Source organism: Panthera uncia, chromosome B1 (assembly GCF_023721935.1).
Source record: "Panthera uncia isolate 11264 chromosome B1, Puncia_PCG_1.0, whole genome shotgun sequence".
NCBI classification, from domain to species: domain Eukaryota; kingdom Metazoa; phylum Chordata; class Mammalia; order Carnivora; family Felidae; genus Panthera; species Panthera uncia.
The window spans coordinates 80,044,481-80,063,496 of record NC_064811.1 but is presented as its reverse complement, the minus strand read 5'-3'; the positions used below and the strand labels follow the sequence as shown (position 1 = coordinate 80,063,496).

The 19,016-nt window shown below is 36.1% G+C and overlaps 1 protein-coding gene and 1 pseudogene across 1 annotated transcript in view; one reads left to right on the top strand and one right to left on the bottom strand.

The window, feature by feature from the left end:
• Positions 1 to 19,016, top strand: part of STPG2 (sperm tail PG-rich repeat containing 2) — a 594,553-nt gene that overhangs the window by 38,600 nt on the left and 536,937 nt on the right. The window lies entirely within an intron of this gene.
• Positions 1,179 to 1,692, bottom strand: LOC125922949 (60S ribosomal protein L37-like; annotated as a pseudogene).

The following is a 19,016-nucleotide window of genomic DNA, read 5'->3' as shown; positions in this document are numbered from 1 at the left end:
GCTATAATAGAATATCACAGATGGGGTAGCTTATAAATAAGAGAAATTTATTCCTTATAGCTCTGGGAGTCTGGGAAGTCCCAAGATGAAGGTGGCAACAGATTCAGTTCTGTTGAGAGCTCACTTATGGTTCATAGGTCATCTTTTTGCTGTGTCTTTACATGGTGGAAGGGGCAAGGGAGCTATCTTGGGTGACTTTGCTGTTGTTGTTGTTGTTCAAATAAGGACACTAATCTCATTTATCAGAGCTCTGTGCTCATGAGTTAATCACTTCCCAAAGGTGCCACCTCCAAATAACATCACATAGGGGATTAGGTTTAACACGAATTTTGGGGGGATACAAAAATTCTATCTGTATAACTTGACATGATGTATTAGGCAAAGAAACGAAATATGACTTTAGTATGTAAATAGTATTTAGTATTTAGTATTGTAAATTGTAAATTTAGTATTGTAAATATGACTTTAGTAATGTGGTGGTAAGGTATGGGGGAGGGGAAGAGTTTTTAGTTCTGTGATTAGCTCTTAGTATTTTAGTGAGCCCATGCCTCTGCACTGGACTGAACTTCACAAGTCTTTCTCAGTTTTTTCCCCCTCTTAGATGGGTTAGAGTGGCTAGTGTGGGTTGGAGTTAGGTATTTCCTTTATCTTGTGTGGAAGGCTAGAGGTGACTGGAGTTGTGCATTTCCATTCTGTAGGTCAATTATGTGCTGATAATGCGCCAGCAAGTTGGGCTCTGGTTAGTTTGATTTTCCAGAGAGCTTATCTTGTTAAGAAAAACAGAATGTTCTGGTATATTTCAAAATGCTGCTTTTCCCTCTCCCCCCTGCCAGATGCACAAGGGGTTTTTCTCCAGTATTTACTGTGAGAACCTAGTTGAGCTCCTGGAAGTAAACCAGATTGTGGGGTCCTCCCCTATGACTTGGCCCATGGTGTTTTTACCTCTCAGATTTGTCTTCACTGGGCCTCCAGCAATTCTTCAATTACAGTTTAGGTATTCCTATACAGAGCAAATCTCTGCTCTGGTAAGCTGTGACTCCCTGTATTTGCTTGTCTGTCTCTCCGATCTTGTGGGCAGTGGTTTGCCCTGTGTTTTTTGCTCTTTCATGGATCTAAGAAGAATTTGAGTTTACATTCTGTTCAGGTTTCTACTTGTCGTTAGGGAGGAATGATGACATCCAAGTTCTTATGTGCAGAAATGGAAACTGGAATACAGGAAATTAGTTTTTTTTTTTTTTTAAACAAGAACATTTATTGTATGATTAATCATTGGAGTCCTTAAGATTTCAGTGTGCAACAGTTGCCTTTGTGGGTTTAGGTGTTGTTTCTTCAAGAAATCCATGCCTTAATCTGTGGTATACAATTTTTAGAGGCCTCATTAGATCAGTCCCAGTGGTATTTCACCTTTTAGCCTTGGCACTCCAGTTATTCTCTCTTCTGCTTGGCAGGATAGCTACATTTTCCATAGGTCAACTTCTGAAGATGTGGTAGGGCTGAGAGCCATAGCAGTGACATAATGTGTGGTTCTTATTATGATGCTTTCCAAATGATGACGTCCCTTTTGTCATCTTGTTTTTGTGGTTGAGACCAAAGAGAGGAAATGAGTCTTTTAAACATAAAATATTTTCTGGAAGTCACATCAAGAAGATGGTGAACTAGGAGTCCCGACACTCATTCCGCTCCCCTCCGCCCCCAAAAAGAAACAAACTATAAACAACTACATACTGATGAAAATAGCTATGGGAGAGCTTAGAGTACAATGAAGAAGCTACATAAACCCTTAGGAGCTCAAACTCAGGATGGCCACATAGAAAAGTATAAGAGGCATTTTATCTGCTTCACACCATCCCTCAGTCCATCATAGTTTGATGCCAAGAAGGATCTCAGTAGTGTAACTTGCTACCATGTGTGAAGACAGCAGGAGGACCCTTGCAGCCCTTGTTACCACCATGGATATCTGAAACTTTTGCTACTGAGGATCCCTGCAGTCTTCACTGATGCTTAATCCAGCAGATGGAGCTGTCTGGAGTCCATCCCATTGTGCCTCCATTGGAGAAGGAGACACCAGGACTGGAGCTGCCATTCATGTCTCATAACCATGTACAAACCAAGACCCTGACTGGACCCAGCTCTAGGAGGATCCCTTTGGCCATGACTTCCTCCTGTGGGGAAAAGGAGAACAGGGGAATTGCAGCGGCTTTTGACACTGAGGACCAGTAGCCTTTGGTGCTGCCACAGAACCCTGTGGTTTTTGACCATGTTGGCCTCAGATGTCCTAGCTTCATAGAGTGTATACTGCTGCACCCTCCCTGAAGTCAAAACCTCCTTGGTGGTTCCCCTTTCCTTTGGAGTTAGAGCCATTGTGCCCTACTCAACTGGTGGCCTGACAATAACTCATAGGTCTTTTCCCACTGAAGATAGTCCATAAAATCTAGAAGAGGTGACTGCTCCCTCAAATGTGCAGACATCAATGCAAGGCTATAAGAAACACATAAAAAAATCAAGGAAACAGGGCACCACTAAAAGAACACTGTAATTATAGTAACTGGCTCCGAAGAAAGGGAGATCTGTCAATAAATTCAAAATTATTGTTTTAAGAAAGCTCATTTAGCTACAGGAGAACAAAGACAACTCAGTGAAATCAAGATAATAATTGAAGAAAATATGAAGTTTAACAGAGAAAGAAATCACAAAAGATAACCAGACAAATTCTGGAGCTAAAGAACACAGTGAATGAAATGAAAAAATGCAATAAAGAGCTTCAATAATAGACTCAATCATGCGAAGAGAGAATCTGTCAACTCAAAGAAAGTTCATTTGAAATTATCCAAAGGAAAGAAAAAGTAAAAGAATGAAAAAGAGTGAGGAAATCTTACAGGCTTTATAGGACATCATGTGAGAATCAATATATGCACTTTGGGAATCTCAGTAGGAGAAGAGAGAAAAAGGGGAAGAAAGAAATAATGGTTGAAAACTTCCCAAATCTTTGGAAGGACATGGTCATTAGTATTCATGCAGCTCAAAAGTCTTGAAATAGGATCAACCCAAAGGAGATTACACTGAGACACATTATACTTAAATTATGAAAAGTCAACAGCAAAGACGGAATTTTTAATGGAGTAAGAGAAAACTGATTCATCACATATTAGACTCCTCTCCCCCAAACTGTTCCCTAAGAATATAAGTTTATTTCTCAGTAGAAACCTTGAGGCCAGTTGAGAGTGAGAGGATATATTCAAAGTGCTAAGGGAAAAAAACACAGCCAAATAAGAATACTGTACCCAGAAACATTCCTTAAAAATAGGGAGATAATGTATTTCCCAGACAAACAATACGTAAGAGAATTTGTCACCCTTAGACCTACTTCATAAGATATGCTTAAGGGATTTCTTAAAACTGAAAACATGCTAAACAGCAGCATGAAAATATAGGACAACATAAATTCCATAGATAAAGGTACATATATAAACACATACAGATTACTATAGTAGTAAAGATAGTATGTAAATTGCTTGAACTCTAAAAATATATATATTTTTAGCTAAAAATATATATTAAAAAAAATTTTTTTTTGAGAGAGAGACAGAGGCAGAGTTTGAGCCAGGGAGGGGCAGAGAGAGAGACAGAATCCGAAGTAGGTTCTAGGTTCTGAGTTATCAGCACTGAACCTGACACGGGGCTCGAATCCACAAACTGCAGGATCATGACCTGAACTGAAGTTGGGCACCCAACCGACTGAGCCAGCCAAGCGTCCTGATAAATATATTTTTTAATGGCACACAATTTAAAAAGAAGCAAAATGTCTATAAGAGCACAAACTATATATGCATGTGGAGGTAATAAAAGGTTAGTATTTTTGTATGTGATTAAAGTTAAATTAAAATGGAAGGTCATAATTATATTTTGTATAACTCTTGAGCTAACCATGAAAAAAACCTATAACAGGTACACAAAAGATGAAGAGAAAAAACAAACAAACAAATCACTACAAAAAATTATCCAGTAAGAAAGGAGCACAAGAAGAGAAAGATAAAACCATTATAAGGCACAAAGAAAATAATTTTTTTAAATGGCAATAATAAATTTCTCACTTATCAATAATTACCTTAAATGTAAATACATCAAATTCACCAATTAAAAGGCCTGTAGTGCCTGAATATATTAAAAAAAAAAAAACAAAACAAGCAAGATCCAGTGATATGCTGTCTATGAGACACACTTTAGAATTAAAGATACACATAGGCCAAAAGTAAAGGGATGATAAAAGATGTTTCATGCAAATAATGATCAAAAGAAAGTGGGGTTCGTTATATGTATGTCAGAAAAAAATATAATTCAAGTTTAAAACTATCTCTAGTGACAAAGAAGGTCGGTATATAATGATCAAAAGGTCATCTCAACAGGAAGGTATAACGATTATATATGTACTCAATATCAGTGTACCTAAACATATAAAACAAATATTGACATATCTTAAGACAAAAATTGACAGCTATACAAAATAGTAGGAATGAATACAGAAATATTTGACTTGAACAACATTATAGACCAAATAGATTCAACTGACCTATGTAGAAATTTCTACCCAAGAACAGAATATACATTCTACTTAAAGGCACACTGAACATTCTCCAGGATACATATCTTGGAAGGTCACAAAACAAGTCTTAACAAGTTTAAGAACATCAAAATAATTCCAACTATCTTTTCTGACCACAATGGAATAAAAATAGAAATCAACAATAGCAAGAAAATGGGAAAATGTATAAATACATTGAAACTAAACAACATTCTCTTAAAAATCATTGGGTCAAACAAGTGTCTGTTGATAGATGAATGGCTAAAAGATGATGTGTTGTGTATATACAATGGAATATTACTCAGCCATAAAAAAGAATGAAATCTTGCCATTTGCAACAGCATAGGTGGAGGTAGAAGGTATATTGCAAGTGAAATTAAGTCAGAGAAAGATAAATACTATATGATTTCAGTTATATGTGGAATTTAAGAAACAAAACAAAAAAAGGCAAACAAAAACACACACTCACACTCATATACAGAGAACAAACTGGTGGTTGCCAGAGAGGAGGTAAGTGGGGGAATGGGTGACATGGATAAAGGTGATTAGTAGTACACTTATCTTTAAAAATTTTTAAATGTTTATTTATATTAGACAGAGAGAGAGAGAGAGAGAGAGAGAGAGAGAGAGAGAGAGAACAAGTGGAGAAGGGCAGAGAGAGAGACAGAGACAGTATCTGAAGCAGACTCCAGACTCTGAGCCTTCAGCACAGAGCCTGATGTGGGGCTTGAACCCACGAGCTGTGAGATCATGACCTGAGCCGAAGTTGGATGCTTAACTGACCGAGCCACCTAGGCACCCCAGGAGTACACTTATCTTGATGAATGTTGAAAAATGTATAGAATTGTTGGATTACATTGTATACCTGAAAGTAATTATAACACTGTATGTTAATTATACTTGAATAAAAAGTCATTTAAAAAAATGAGAAGGAAAAATAATAAAAGAAAAAAATCATTGGGTCAAAGATGAAATCAAAAGGAAAATTTAAAAGGTATTTTGAAACAAATGAAAGCAAAACATACCAAAACTATGGCTGCAGCAAAAGCAGTTCTCAAAGGGATGTTTTAGTGAATAATACTTATATGAGAACAGAAGAAAAATCTCAACCTAACTTTACACCACAGGGAACTAAAAAAATAAGAACAAACTAAGCCAAATTAGCTGAAGGGAGGAAATGATAAAGGTTAGAGCAGAAATGGGTCAAATGGAGAACAACAAACAACAAAAAAGAACAAAACTAAGAGTTGGTGTTTTAAAAGATAAAATTGACAAACTGTTAGAGTAAGAAAAAGACAGAAAAGACTCAAATAAAATCAGTTGAAAGAGTAGATATTACAATGGATGCCTGAGAAATAAAGTGAATTGTAAGGGACTGTTATGAACAACTGTATACCAACAAACTGTACAGCCTAAAAGAAATGAATAAATTCCTAGAAACATACAACCTAGCAAAACTGAATCAGGAGAAAGTAGAAAGTCTGAACAGACCAATAACAAGGAGACTTACTTGGTAATAAAAAAATTTCCCAACAACAAAAAGCCCAGGACCCATTATCTTGGGTAAATTCACTACACATTCAAAGAAGAATTAATACCAATCCTTAAAATTTTCCAGAAAATAGAAGTGGGAACGTTTCCAAACTCATTTTATGAGGTTAGCATCACCTTGATACCCTAACCAGGCAGACACTCCCAAGAAAAGAAAACTACAAGCCAATATTCCTGATGAACATTGTTGTAAAAATCCTTAATAAAATATCAGCATTAAATAAAAAAATTGACAGCACATTTAAAGGATCATATACCATGGCTGAATGTGATTTATCCCAGGGATGCAAAGATGGTTCAACATACACAACATGATAGAACAACTTAAGAAAATGGAAGGAAAAAAAACCCATGTGATCATTTCAATAGATATAGAAAAAGCATTTGATAAAGTTCAACACTCATTCATGGTTGAAACTGAACAAAAGCAGTATGGAAGGATGTAACATCAATAGAAAAAATGAAAACGGTAACTATCTTAGATGATGGATATATATTAATTAGCTTGACTATGGTGATTATTTCACTATATTTATATATCAAATGATCAAATGGTACACCTTAAATATATACCACTATCATTTTTGCTCTTATCTTGTATTTTTCATTTACATGTATTGTAAATTAAATGCCAAAATATTATGTCAGTATTATCCTGTGATACATCACTGTTATTTGCTATACATGGAAAAACTGTAAAAGATAAGGAATGGTTACAGCACAAGTCTTGGTGAGTTGGAGGAGTGGATGGTAGAAGATGTGAACACTATAAAGAGCTGAAGATTTGATTGCTGCTTAGTGTGTCCTTTTCTAGTGAAATCTAATGTATAGTTTAATTTGACCATATTTAAGGGGAAGCTAATTCTAATTATATATACTTGTAAGTACAAATTTTAAACAAAATATTGTGTTTACCTAGGGGCTTATCTGTTCTAACTATATGCAGTTAGCTTCTTTTTCCTTTAAAAATAAACTCTGAAAACAATTTTGATAAACTAAGAATATTGAGGTATCAAGGGGTATTTATAATGAAAGCAGATAATATGAATGTATTGATATATTCTACATATGTAATATAAAACTAATAAATGTTTTGTTCAAAATGAAGATTTTTTTCCTCACAACTTTTTCCATGACAGTATATTGACCTAGATAATAATAATAAAATAATAAAATCTTAAGAATAACTTTTAATTTATTTGTCCTATAATGGTAAAAAGAATAAGGAATTAAGTTGAAGTAGTTGAAAATAGGATCATAATTGTACTTGACATTTCTCAATGCTTTTTTTTGTCATAGCAAGTATTTGTTTATGAGATTTGAAAAATATTGTTTCTAAAAAATTTTTAATTTAAGTTTTGAGGTAATAAGAGAAGATGGAGTCTTTTCCACTTTTTGAACTCCAATTTTTTTGGCTTACGTAATGCTAAATGGTAATTTGTCAATGATTCTTAGGCTGGATTGGGCTCATAGACCATAGTTTGCTGACTCCTGAAAGAAAGATATTGAGGTACATAGCATATAGACTTACGATTTTATTTAGATGGCTTATATCATTTTGGTGACATATGTAAAACACTCTTTAAAAGTGAGGGAGGTGGGTCTTCAGCACTTGAGAAGAATGAATGCACACTATGGGGGATGTGATAAGGAGTTAAACTGAGGTAAATAAAATAGTTCCAGGTCAACAGAAAAAGATCCCATTTGATACTGGTCAACAAAAGCTTGTTTCTATGGAGGCAAGGGTGGGGATTTGTATTATATGACTATATGTTGTTGGAGACTATAAATATGGTGACGTGGGGAGAATTTGAGAGAATAAGGATTTTCAAGGCCAGAATGGTTAACCATGGAATCAAGCCTATGTGGAGGGAATAAAAGAAATCAGAAGGGGCTTGATGGACTGTAATAATAAGGCAAAGTTGAGAATTTGGAGATAAAAATGAGGGTAAACAGGAAGTAGGTAGGATAGAGGGAATAGAAGTGAAACGATAGTTGCCACTGAGGATACAAGAATTCAGTTTTATGGGGAAGAAAACTGACAAAACCTTGAGTGTGTTGTGCTTTTGTGATCTTGTTAAATTACCATTTGTTAAGTAGAGACCTGGGGTGTTGGATGGTGAGCCTGGTTCAACAGAAGACCACAAGGGAGCTAAAATCTAACTCTATTACTCAGAGGTGGTGGAGGAGTTACAGGGCATGATCTTGTGGGGAGGTCAAGGCAGGGTGCAGGCAGAGAGTGAAGTAGAACTTCTGGGGCATATACCCTTATTAGGGTCCATGTGTGGAGTGCTTTGGGGTTCCTGGGCTACATATGGATTGGTCAATTCAAACCTAAAAAAGTGGAGTTTTAGTAAGCTTCAAGGGAATCTCATCTAAGGGGTAGGCAAGGGGAAGGTGTGAGTGAGTGAGTGCTTTTCACAAAGGCTGTTGGGGGAATCATGCCTGGAATTTACATTTACTTGTGACTCTACAGTCTTTTATCTAGGGCAAGCCCTCAAGGGAGGGGCTGGTGTTAGTTCAAAGCCCCTGCAGACTGGCCACAAAAAAATGGATGCTGAATTAGCCATATGGAGTAGTTTAGCTAAACTGTCAATATGTGGATGAAGGTTGGATGAACCCTATGGTTTACCACTTTTTCTAGCTGCCCTCTAGGAAATGATGCATAGGTTTTCTTTGAGTCACAAACCCACCTGGGATTGCTGAGACCTTCCTGCCCTTCAGTTTAGCACTTAGGATGGGGAAGTATAGGGCTTAGGGCCCATTCTCAAGCACATGTATCCATGGTCTTTTGCTTTTCTTTCTATTCCCTTACTCATGAGATCTTTCTCTTAGGCAAGGAGAGAAAAGCATGGAAAAACAGCCTCTCTGGTAGTATTTTCTTTTTTTGTCTTAATGCTTGATCTCTAACATTAGTTAATTACAGGAAAATGAGTTTTATTCTGTATATCCTTTATAGTCTTAGCTGCCCAAATGCAGATGAATAGAAATGAGAATATGGAGAAGGATTTCAGTAGTGGAGTGCTGCAGGATTTTCAATAGACTGGAGAAATATCTTCATTTTGGGGGCGCAGGGATGGGAAAAAGAACAAGGAGGAGTGATCAGCTTTAAAGATGCTAGGAAATAACAGTTTGGAATACTTCTCCCACATAATAAGAGCAGTTGCAGCAAGTGTAGTATGACTTGGGAAAGTTGGTAAATTTGGTGTGGAATAGGCCGACTAGCTTCATTCCATTTTTTCCTTCTTTAAATTCAGCTGATGCACTGACTCCTACAATAGATGGTACCTACAAATTAATTGTAGGTAGTGATTCCTCAAAACTCTCTCAGAATGCTCTTTACTTACATGGAGCCAATTGATCCTTCTCTTGTTCGCCTGGATCTCACTCAGATTTCAGGCTTGTATTTACACATTCATACTCTTCTTTTTGCTTATTAGACTTTGACTTCCCTCTAAGGTTTTTATGTTTTCACATCTTTACAAACTTCTTCCTCTGAACTCTCTGGGTCTGGCTAATCCAGGGCCTTCCCTTCCCTTTACTTCCACATAAGGGGAAGTTAACACACATTCTAGAAGAGGGGTGTAGTCTTATTAGATTTGTTTCTCAACATGTTCATCTTTCTCCCCCCATGCTATGTAAAGTTTATTTCAAAATGCATTTCTTTTTAAATTTAGAAGTTTGCTTTGTTTTGTAGAGACCACTTTTTTGAGACATAATTCATATATCACAATTCATCCATTTAAAGTACATAGTTGAATGGTTTAGTGTATTCACAGAGTTGTGCACCCATCATCACAATCAATTTTAGAGTATTTAACTCATCCCGATTAGCAGTCATTACCATTTTGCCCCCGTCCTCCCAGTTGTGGGCAATGTCTTTCTGTCTCTGTAGATTTGCCTATCTGGACATTTAATGTAAATAGAATTATACATTATTTGTCCTTTTGTGACTGGTTTCTTGGCATAGTATTTTCCATGTCATAGCATGTATCAATATTTCATTTTTTATAGCTGAATAATATCCCATTACATGGATATACCACATTTTGTTGATGTATTTATCAGTTAATAGACATTTCGGTTGTTTATACTTTTTGGTTAAGAATGGAAATAATAAGTATAATACTATGCTAAATAAAATCATAAGAATGAGCATAAGAAGGATTCTGCTATGAACATTTGTATATAAGTCTTTATGTGGGCATATGTTTTCATTTCTCTGGGATATACACCTGGAAGTGGAATTGTTGGATAATATCATAATTCTTATGTTTTAGCTTTTTGTGGAACTGTTTTACAAGCAGCAGTACTATTTTACATTAGGGTAAAACTGACGGTTCAATTTCAACATGTCTTTGCAACACTTGCTGTTGTTTGTCTTTCTGATTGTAGCCATCCTTGTTGGTGTGAAGTGATATATCATTGTGGTTTTGATTTGCATTTCCCTAAAGACTATTGATGTTGAGTATCTTTTCATGTACTTGTTGGCCATTCATATATCTTCTTCAGAGAAATGTCTCATTAGAGTCTGTGCCCATTTTAAAATGGATTGTCTGTTTTTATTACTGACTTGTAAGAGTTCTGTAAATTTGATTTGCTTTTTTCTGGATTTATGATTAATTTCTTTTTTTCTAATTTAAAAAAAAAAATTTTAACATTTATTTATTTTTGAGACAGAGAGAGACAGAGCATGAACAGGGGAGGGTCAGAGAGAGAGGGAGACACAGAATCTGAAACAGGCTCCAGGCTCTGAGCAGTCAGCACAGAGCCCGATGCGGGGCTCAAACTCACGGACCGTGAGATTGTGACCTGAGCCAGTTGGACGCTTAACCAACTGAGCCACCCAGGCGCCCCATGATTAATTTCAATAACATTATTTCTTATATGTGAAATTGTTAAAAAATGTTTATCTTATGTCCACAATTAAACCATTATTTCTGGAAGATGATAATCTTTCATTCTGCTTGTTTTTTGATATAACTATAGTTAGTGGAGTGAGGTTAATGTTTATTAACACATTTTGAATAAATTGATTACAGATTTGAAAAATGAACAGTTTTATTTAGTTTTAAAAATGTTTGTTTCAGGGCGCCTGGGTGGCTCAGTCGGTTGAGCGTCCAACTTCGGCTCAGGTCATGGTCTCACAGTTTGTGAGTTCGAGCCCCACATCAGGCTCTGTGCTGACCGCTTGCTCAGAGCCTGGAACCTGCTTCAGATTCTGTGTCTCCTTCTCTCTCTGCCCCTCCCCAGTTCAGGCTTTGTCTCACTCTGTTTCTCAAAAAAAATAAATCAATGTAAAAAAATTTTAAAAAAATGTTTGTTTCTTTATTTTGAGAGAGCGAGCATGTGCACGTGCATGAGTGGGGAGGGGGGACATAGAGAGAGGGAGAGAGAGAGTCCCAAGCAGGCTTTGCACTGTCAGTGTGGGACTTGGTCCCACTAACCGGGAGATCATGACCTGAGCTAAAATCAAGAGTCAGACTCTCAACCGACTGAGCTACCTAGATGCCCCAAGCAGTTTTATTTAAAATTTGAATTTAGGGAAAGAATTCTTAGGTTTTATCTTTCCTTCCATTTATCCTAATGTCCTGGAAGAATAAATTTAAAGCAATAAAATAATTAAATGCTCTAGTGTCTTTGGATTTAAGCATTTTCTTATGGTGCCACAAAATATAATATGAATATAATATTTTAATGAATGATTGTGAGTTTTTAAAAATTTATCATATCCCTGAGATGTGTTTAATTCTGCTATGTATACAGTGTTGTTTCAGTACATCTTTTGAATATATTATGGTGTCCTACTCTACTGAGAACTTTTGTTAAAAAACACAATATTACCTTTTATTCAACCTGAACATTTTCCACAAGAATCTTTCTTTCTTTTGGCCATGCATCTTCATTAACTTCCTTAATGAGTCCTTAATATAGAAAGACATTAAATAATAGTTTCTATTGACGTTCTTTGATTTGGTAATGCAAAATTTATGAGGTTGCTATAATAACTTCTTATCTGTTAAAAAACTGAGCAAAATTTCACTAGGTGGCGCCAATATTTTGGATTTTATGGACATAAAACTACTTATTCATTTCCCATATTCATTAAAACAAATGTTTAAACAGTATGTGGCAAGATATGAAAATATGCTTTGTAGTTCTCCTGAGCAAACCTAAATTGGAAATTTTAGTTTTTCGTCTGTTCTGCCAAATGGAAATAACTTAGCAGTATGTATTTAAAAATGTTATTTAAATTCTGGTTGCAAAATAAGTTATAGAGCTATCATTACATTTATCTATATAAAGTTATGAAAACAGAATTTTATTTGTTAAAAATTTTTTTTAATGTTTATTTATTTTTAAGACAGGGAGACAGAGCACGAGTGGGGGAGGGGCAGAGAGCGAGGGAGACACAGAGTCTGAAACAGGCTCTGATGAGGGGCTCGAACCCACGACCGTGAGATCATGACCTGAGTCGAAGTCAGATGCTTAACCGAGTGAGCCACCCAGGTGCCCCAAAACTGTTAGAATTTTAAAAGTTACATTTAAAAGGTATAATTTATAAACTAGGTTTTCCTCTGAATTAATAGATTATTTAAGATAATTTATTAATTTTAAGTAAGATCTTAAGTAGATTTCAAGTAGAAAGGTGTAGTTTCAAGTAAGTAAAAATATGCTTATAAACATTAATGATGATGATGATTATTTTTTTTTTAATTTTTTTTTAACGTTTATTTACTTTTGAGACAGAGAGAGACAGATCATGAACAGGGGAGGGTCAGAGAGAGAGGGAGACACAGAATCTGAAACAGGCTCCAGGCTCTGATCTGTCAGCACAGAGCCTGATGCGGGGCTCGAACTCACGAGCCGTGAGATCATGACCCGAGCTGAAGTCGGATGCTTAACCGACTGAGCCACCCAGGCGCCCCAATGATAATTATTTTTTGAAGCCTGTCATTATTACTAATGGCTCTCTCTTATGGGTGGATTGTTCCATTATTTATGATGGAAAGGTTTTACCTTTTCACTTATCATTGCTAGTCTTTAATATTTATTAAATTACCTGATTACTTAGCATTATTAACAGGTATTTGGGATTTTATTGCAGTTAGTAATATGTAGTGGTGGCCTTGAAATAACTTAAATTTGAGGATAAACAAAGATTTAGGAGGACTTGCACACAATTAAATGTGTTTTTCTTTCCTAAACACAAATTAGTGGTTTGTGTAATGGCTACTGTGTCTAAAAGTTGGAGTGCAAACTTTTTTTATTTTCTAAGTTTTCCAATTTTTAAATCAGGGTTTCAAAGAGGAAAGGAAATGTGTCAAGATGGGAGAAAAAATTATATGTGAGAAATGGAGTGAGGAAGAAGTTTGGAAACATTTATTGGTCAGACAGTGGTTATTTATCCTTTGGAAGAGCATCTGATATTTTCAAGCCTAATCATAAAATGATTGGTATTGTTACTCATGACTTTTATATACTGAAGTCATGCTCATTCATGGTAAAATTTTAAGAACTATATAAAATAAATAAAACATTATTGATTTAGTGGTGAAGAGTTCCAGGCTTTAGACTCACACTCCAAATTCTTACTCTACCATATACTAGTTGTATGATCTTGGGCAAGTTATTTTGCCATTTTAAGTTTAAACAGTTTTCCATCTAAATTTCTAAAGTATAAATAATAGTATCTGCAAAAAGGTTGTGAGAATCCAATGAGATGTAATTATATATACACACACATGAATTGCTTAACACAGTGTCTGACATTTGTTAACATGATAAGTGATACATATTACTATTACTCATTTAATGAATATTTTTTGAATACCTACTCCATGTTGTGAATAGAAAGGTGATGAATAATACAGAGGCTCTTAAATCAAGGAGTTCACACTTTGATAGAAGCTACAAATATGTACAAAAGTTTTCAATAATATTCAAATCTGTTACAATGGGACTTCAGAAGAGAAACTCATTGGTTCTTCTTGGAGGATGGCAGAAGTCAGGAAAGGATTTCAAAATATGTTTGGGTTGTGTTTTGAAGGATGGGTAGTTATTTGGATGAAATATAACATTGCGGCAAAGAGAATGTGCAAAGCCATGAACATTTGAGAAAAGCAATCTTTTTTTTATCTAGAGGTGATGATGAACCAGTAAATATTTTAAAGCAGGAAATTCACAACAGCTTTGTGATTTTAGAAAAGTAGGACAGTTAACTGTGAGTCAAATGTATGGGGTGTACATAGTGATTCACATAGTAAATTCCCTTATTAAGATGGTGAAATGAGGAGCACCTTGTGGCTCAGTCAGTTGAGCATCTGACTCTTGATTTTGGCTCAGGTTGTAATCCAGGGTCTTGGGATCAAGCCCCATGTTGGGCTCTGTGCTAAGCATGGAACCTGCTTAAGATTTCTCTCTCTCTCTTTGTCTCTCTCTATCTCTCTCTCTCTCCCTCTCTCCCTCTGCCTCTCTCCCTGATTGCTGTCTCTAAAAAGAAAAAAAAAATAAAGATAGTGAGGTAACCCTAGAAATGATGGGAAAGTGACATATATTTGTATGCTAATATTGGTTTTTATCTAGTGATTAATTTGATGTAGGAGGATGAGTGGGAAGTATTGAGGACAACTGCTAGCTTTCTCACTTAGAGTACTATATGGATACTAGAGAGAGTTGGAGAGAGAGCATACAGAAAGCATGTCAGTGTGTGTGTGTGTGTGTGTGTGTGTGTGTGTGTGTGTGTGTGTGATGTGTAGTTCTGGGAGATCAGATTATTTTAAGCATCTGTTAGTTATATAGGTAGAAATGTCTTGAAGGTTGTCAGAAAATTGAGAAAAATCTGGATTGGAGATTTAGGAATTAGTCTTCGGGCTAAGTTATATAGTCCATAAGGAATGAGGATTGAACCTGGAGGTTGACAACCTTTAATGAGTAAGTGGAGGATCAGGGGAATCTAAGAAAGAAACAAAGAAGGAGGATTAAAAATGGTATGAGTAGAATGAGGAAGAAATGATCTCATAGGAGCCAGAGGAGGATTGCATATCAAGAAAGTGGTTGCCATCTGTGTCACATACTTTGGATAGATTAATAAACATAACCCAAGTGGTGCCTGGGTGGCTCAGTTGGTTAAGCATCCAACTCTTGATTTCGGCTCAGGTCACGATCTCACAGTTTGTGAGTTCGAGCCCTGCATTGGGCTCTGCGCTGGCAGTATGAAGCCTGCTTGGGATTCTCTCTCTCCCTCTCTCTCTGCTCCTCCCCTGCTTGCTCTCCTGCTCAAAATAAGTAAATAAAATAAAAAAAAAAACCCAAAACATCGTTTAAAAAAATAAAGATAACTGAAAAGAATCCATTGAATGTTGCAGAATTTTAAAATCAATGGTAATTTTAGCAAAACGCTCTGATGGATCAGGTTGCAGGCAGCAGATGACAATGGACTTTAGAATGGATAGACTTGGATTGTGATGCCTCTCACTTTGGTCTTCTTCAATATTACTTTGGCTATTCGGGGTCTTTTGTGGTTCCATACAAATTTTAGCATTGCTTGTTCTAGCTTTGAGAAGAATGCTGGTACAGTTTTGATTGGGATTGCATTGAATGTGTAGATTGCTTTGGGTAGTATTGACATTTTAACAATATTTATTCTTCCAATCCATGAGCATGGAATGTTTTTCCATTTCTTTGTATCTTCTACAATTTCCTTCATAAACTTTCTGTAGTTTTCAGCATACATATCTTTTACATCTTTGGTTAGGTTTATTCCTAGGTATTTTATGCTTCTTGGTGCAGTTGTGAATGGGATCAGTTTCTTTATTTGTCTTTTGGTGGCTTCATTATTAGTGTATAAGAATGCAACTGATTTCTGTACATTAATTTTATATCCTGTGACTTTGCTGAATTCATGTATCAGTTCTAGCAGACTTTTGGTGGAGTCTGTCTGGTTGTCCATGTATAATATCATGTCATCTGCAAAAAGTGAGAACTTGACTTCATCTTTGCCAATTTTGATGCTTTTGATTTCCTTTTGTTGTCTGATTGCTGATGCTAGCACTTCCAACACTATGTTAAACAACAGTGGTGAGAGTGGATGTCCCTGTCCTGTTCCTGATCTCAGGGGGAAAGCTCTGTTTTTCCCCATTGAGAATGATATTAGCTGTGGGCTTTTCATAAATGGCTTTTATGATGTTTAAGTATGTTCCTTCTATCCCGACTTTCTCAAGGGTTTTTATTAAGAAAGGATGCTGAATTTTGTCAAATGCTTTTTCTACAATGATTGACATGATCATATGGTTCTTATCTTTTCTTTTATTAATGTGATGTATCACATTGATCCCAGACTTTAGCCTCTACTACAAAACTGTAATCATCAAGACAGCATGGTATTGGCACAAAGACAGACACAGAGACCGATGGAATAGAATATAGACTCCAGAATTGGACCCAAAAATGTATGGCCAACTAATCTTTGACAAAGCAGGAAAGAATATCCAATGGAAAAAAGACAGTCTCTTTAACAAATGGCTGGGAGAACTGGACAGAAACATGCAGAAGAATGAAACTAGACCACTTTCTTACACTATTCACAAAAATAAACTCAAAATATAAAGGACCTGAATGTGAGATAGGAAACCATCAAAACCCTAGAGGAGAAAGCAGGAAAAAAAACCTCTCTGACCTCAGCCACAGTAATTTCTTACTTGACACATCTCCAAAGGCAAAGGAATTAAAAGCAAAAATGAACTATTAGGACCTCATGAGGATAAAAAGCTTCTGCACAGCAAAGGAAACAATCAACAAAACTAAAAGGCAATAGACGGAATTGAAAGAGATATTTGCAAATGACATATTGGACAAAAGGCTAGTATCCAAAATCTATGAAGAACTCACCAAACTCCACACCTGAAAAACAAATGATCCAGTGAAGAAATGGGCAGAAAACATGAATAGACACTTCTCTAAAGAAAACATCCATATGGCCAACAGGCACATGAAAAGATGCTCAACGTCGCTCCTCATCAGGGAAATACAGTCAAAACCACACTGAGATATCACCTCATGCCAGTCAGAGTGGCTAAAATGAACAAATCAGGAGACTATAGATGCTGCCGAGGATGTGAGAAACGGGAACCGTCTTGCACTGTTGGTGGGAATGCAAACTGGTGCAGCCGCTCTGGAAAACAGTGTGGAGGTTCCTCAAAAAATTAAAAATAGATCTACCCTATGACCCAGCAATAGCACTGCTAGGAATTTACTCAAGGGATACAGGAGTGCTGATGCACAGGGGCACTTGTACCCCAATGTTTATAGCAGCATTTTCAACAATAGCCAAATTATGGAAAGAGCCTAAATGTCCATCAACTGACGAATGGAAAAAGAAACTGTGGTTTATATATACAATGGAATACTACTTGGCAATGAGAAAGGATGAAATATGGCCTTTTGTAGCAACATGGATGGAACTGGAGAGTGTTATGCTAAGTGAAATAAGTCTTACAGAGAAAGGCAGATACCATATGTTTTCACTCTTATGTGGATCCTGAGAAACTTAACAGAAGACCATGGGGGATGGGAAAGGGAAAGAAAAAAACGTTAGAGAGGGAGGAAGCCAAACCATAAGAGACTCTTAAAAACTGAGAATAAACTGAGGGTTGATGGGGGTGGGAGGGAGGGGAAAGTGGGTGATGGGCATTGAGGAGGGCACGTGTTGGGATGAGCACTAGGTGTTGTATGGAAACCAATTTGACAATAAATTTCATATTAAAAAAAATAAAGCATTAAAAAAAAGAATGGATAGACTTAAGAAAATCTTGTGAATATAGATTGCTTACTCTTTCAGGGAGTTTGCCTAGCATGGAAGGCCGAGAGATAAGCTCTTATTGAATAGCTAGAGTTTTTTTTTTTTTTTTTTTTCTTTTCTAGAGGAGAGACTTTATAGTTCTTGCCACTATAAATCTCTGCATGTGTTATTTACCTTTTGCTAATTTAGGATTATTGCCAAAATAAAAGCTAGGTTAATGATTTTAAATAACCTGATAATTAAGTTATTAATATTTCAATTCAAAAAGCTTTTATTGAAGTGAGTAATGTTTGGTTAGCATTACACTAGTTGCCATAGGACTTCAGATATTAAAAAAAAAAACTTCTTTTCCTTCTAATTGGAGACACAGAACACATATATGAAACAGAAAATACATGGTGTTTCCCCTGACATTTACTGAATGAATGAATGAATGAATGAACAAATGAATGACATAGATCTATGAGGGTTAAAAATAGAGTATATGTGAAATACAGGGATATGCTGAATGCAATGGGCTTTAGTAGTTCTTATGACATACAAAGCTGTTATAATCTGACCTTTAACTACTCCAAATGCACATTTCACATTTTTTCTCTAATCCTATATTTTAGTCATAGTGAACTCCTTTCAGTTTCTTGAGCTTACCATTCTTGTGCCTCATTCCACACCTCTCTCCCTCTGCATAAGCTTTTCCTCTGGAAAGACTTTTTCTTCTTTTTCTTCATGTGGCTGACTTGCGCTCATTCTTTGAGATTTAACACCTGATAGTCTACACATACCTCAATCATGGCATTTATCATGCTTTATAATATCATTGTGTATTTCTGCCACCAGACCATGCCATTCTTGAGGTCAGAGATTATGTCTTACTGATTTTAAATCTTTTAAATCCCTAACACATGGTGGATGAAAGGAATTATTGAGTGAAGGAATAAAATCACATTGAGTTTGGCTCTTACAGGAAATGTTGGGCAGAAGATTGGTGGACAGTAGCAAATGAGGACATTTTGGGTAGAAGTAGAAACCATGGCCTGTGTGTAGCTGGCAGAGTAATCTAGCTAGCCAATGAGATTATTTTAGTAC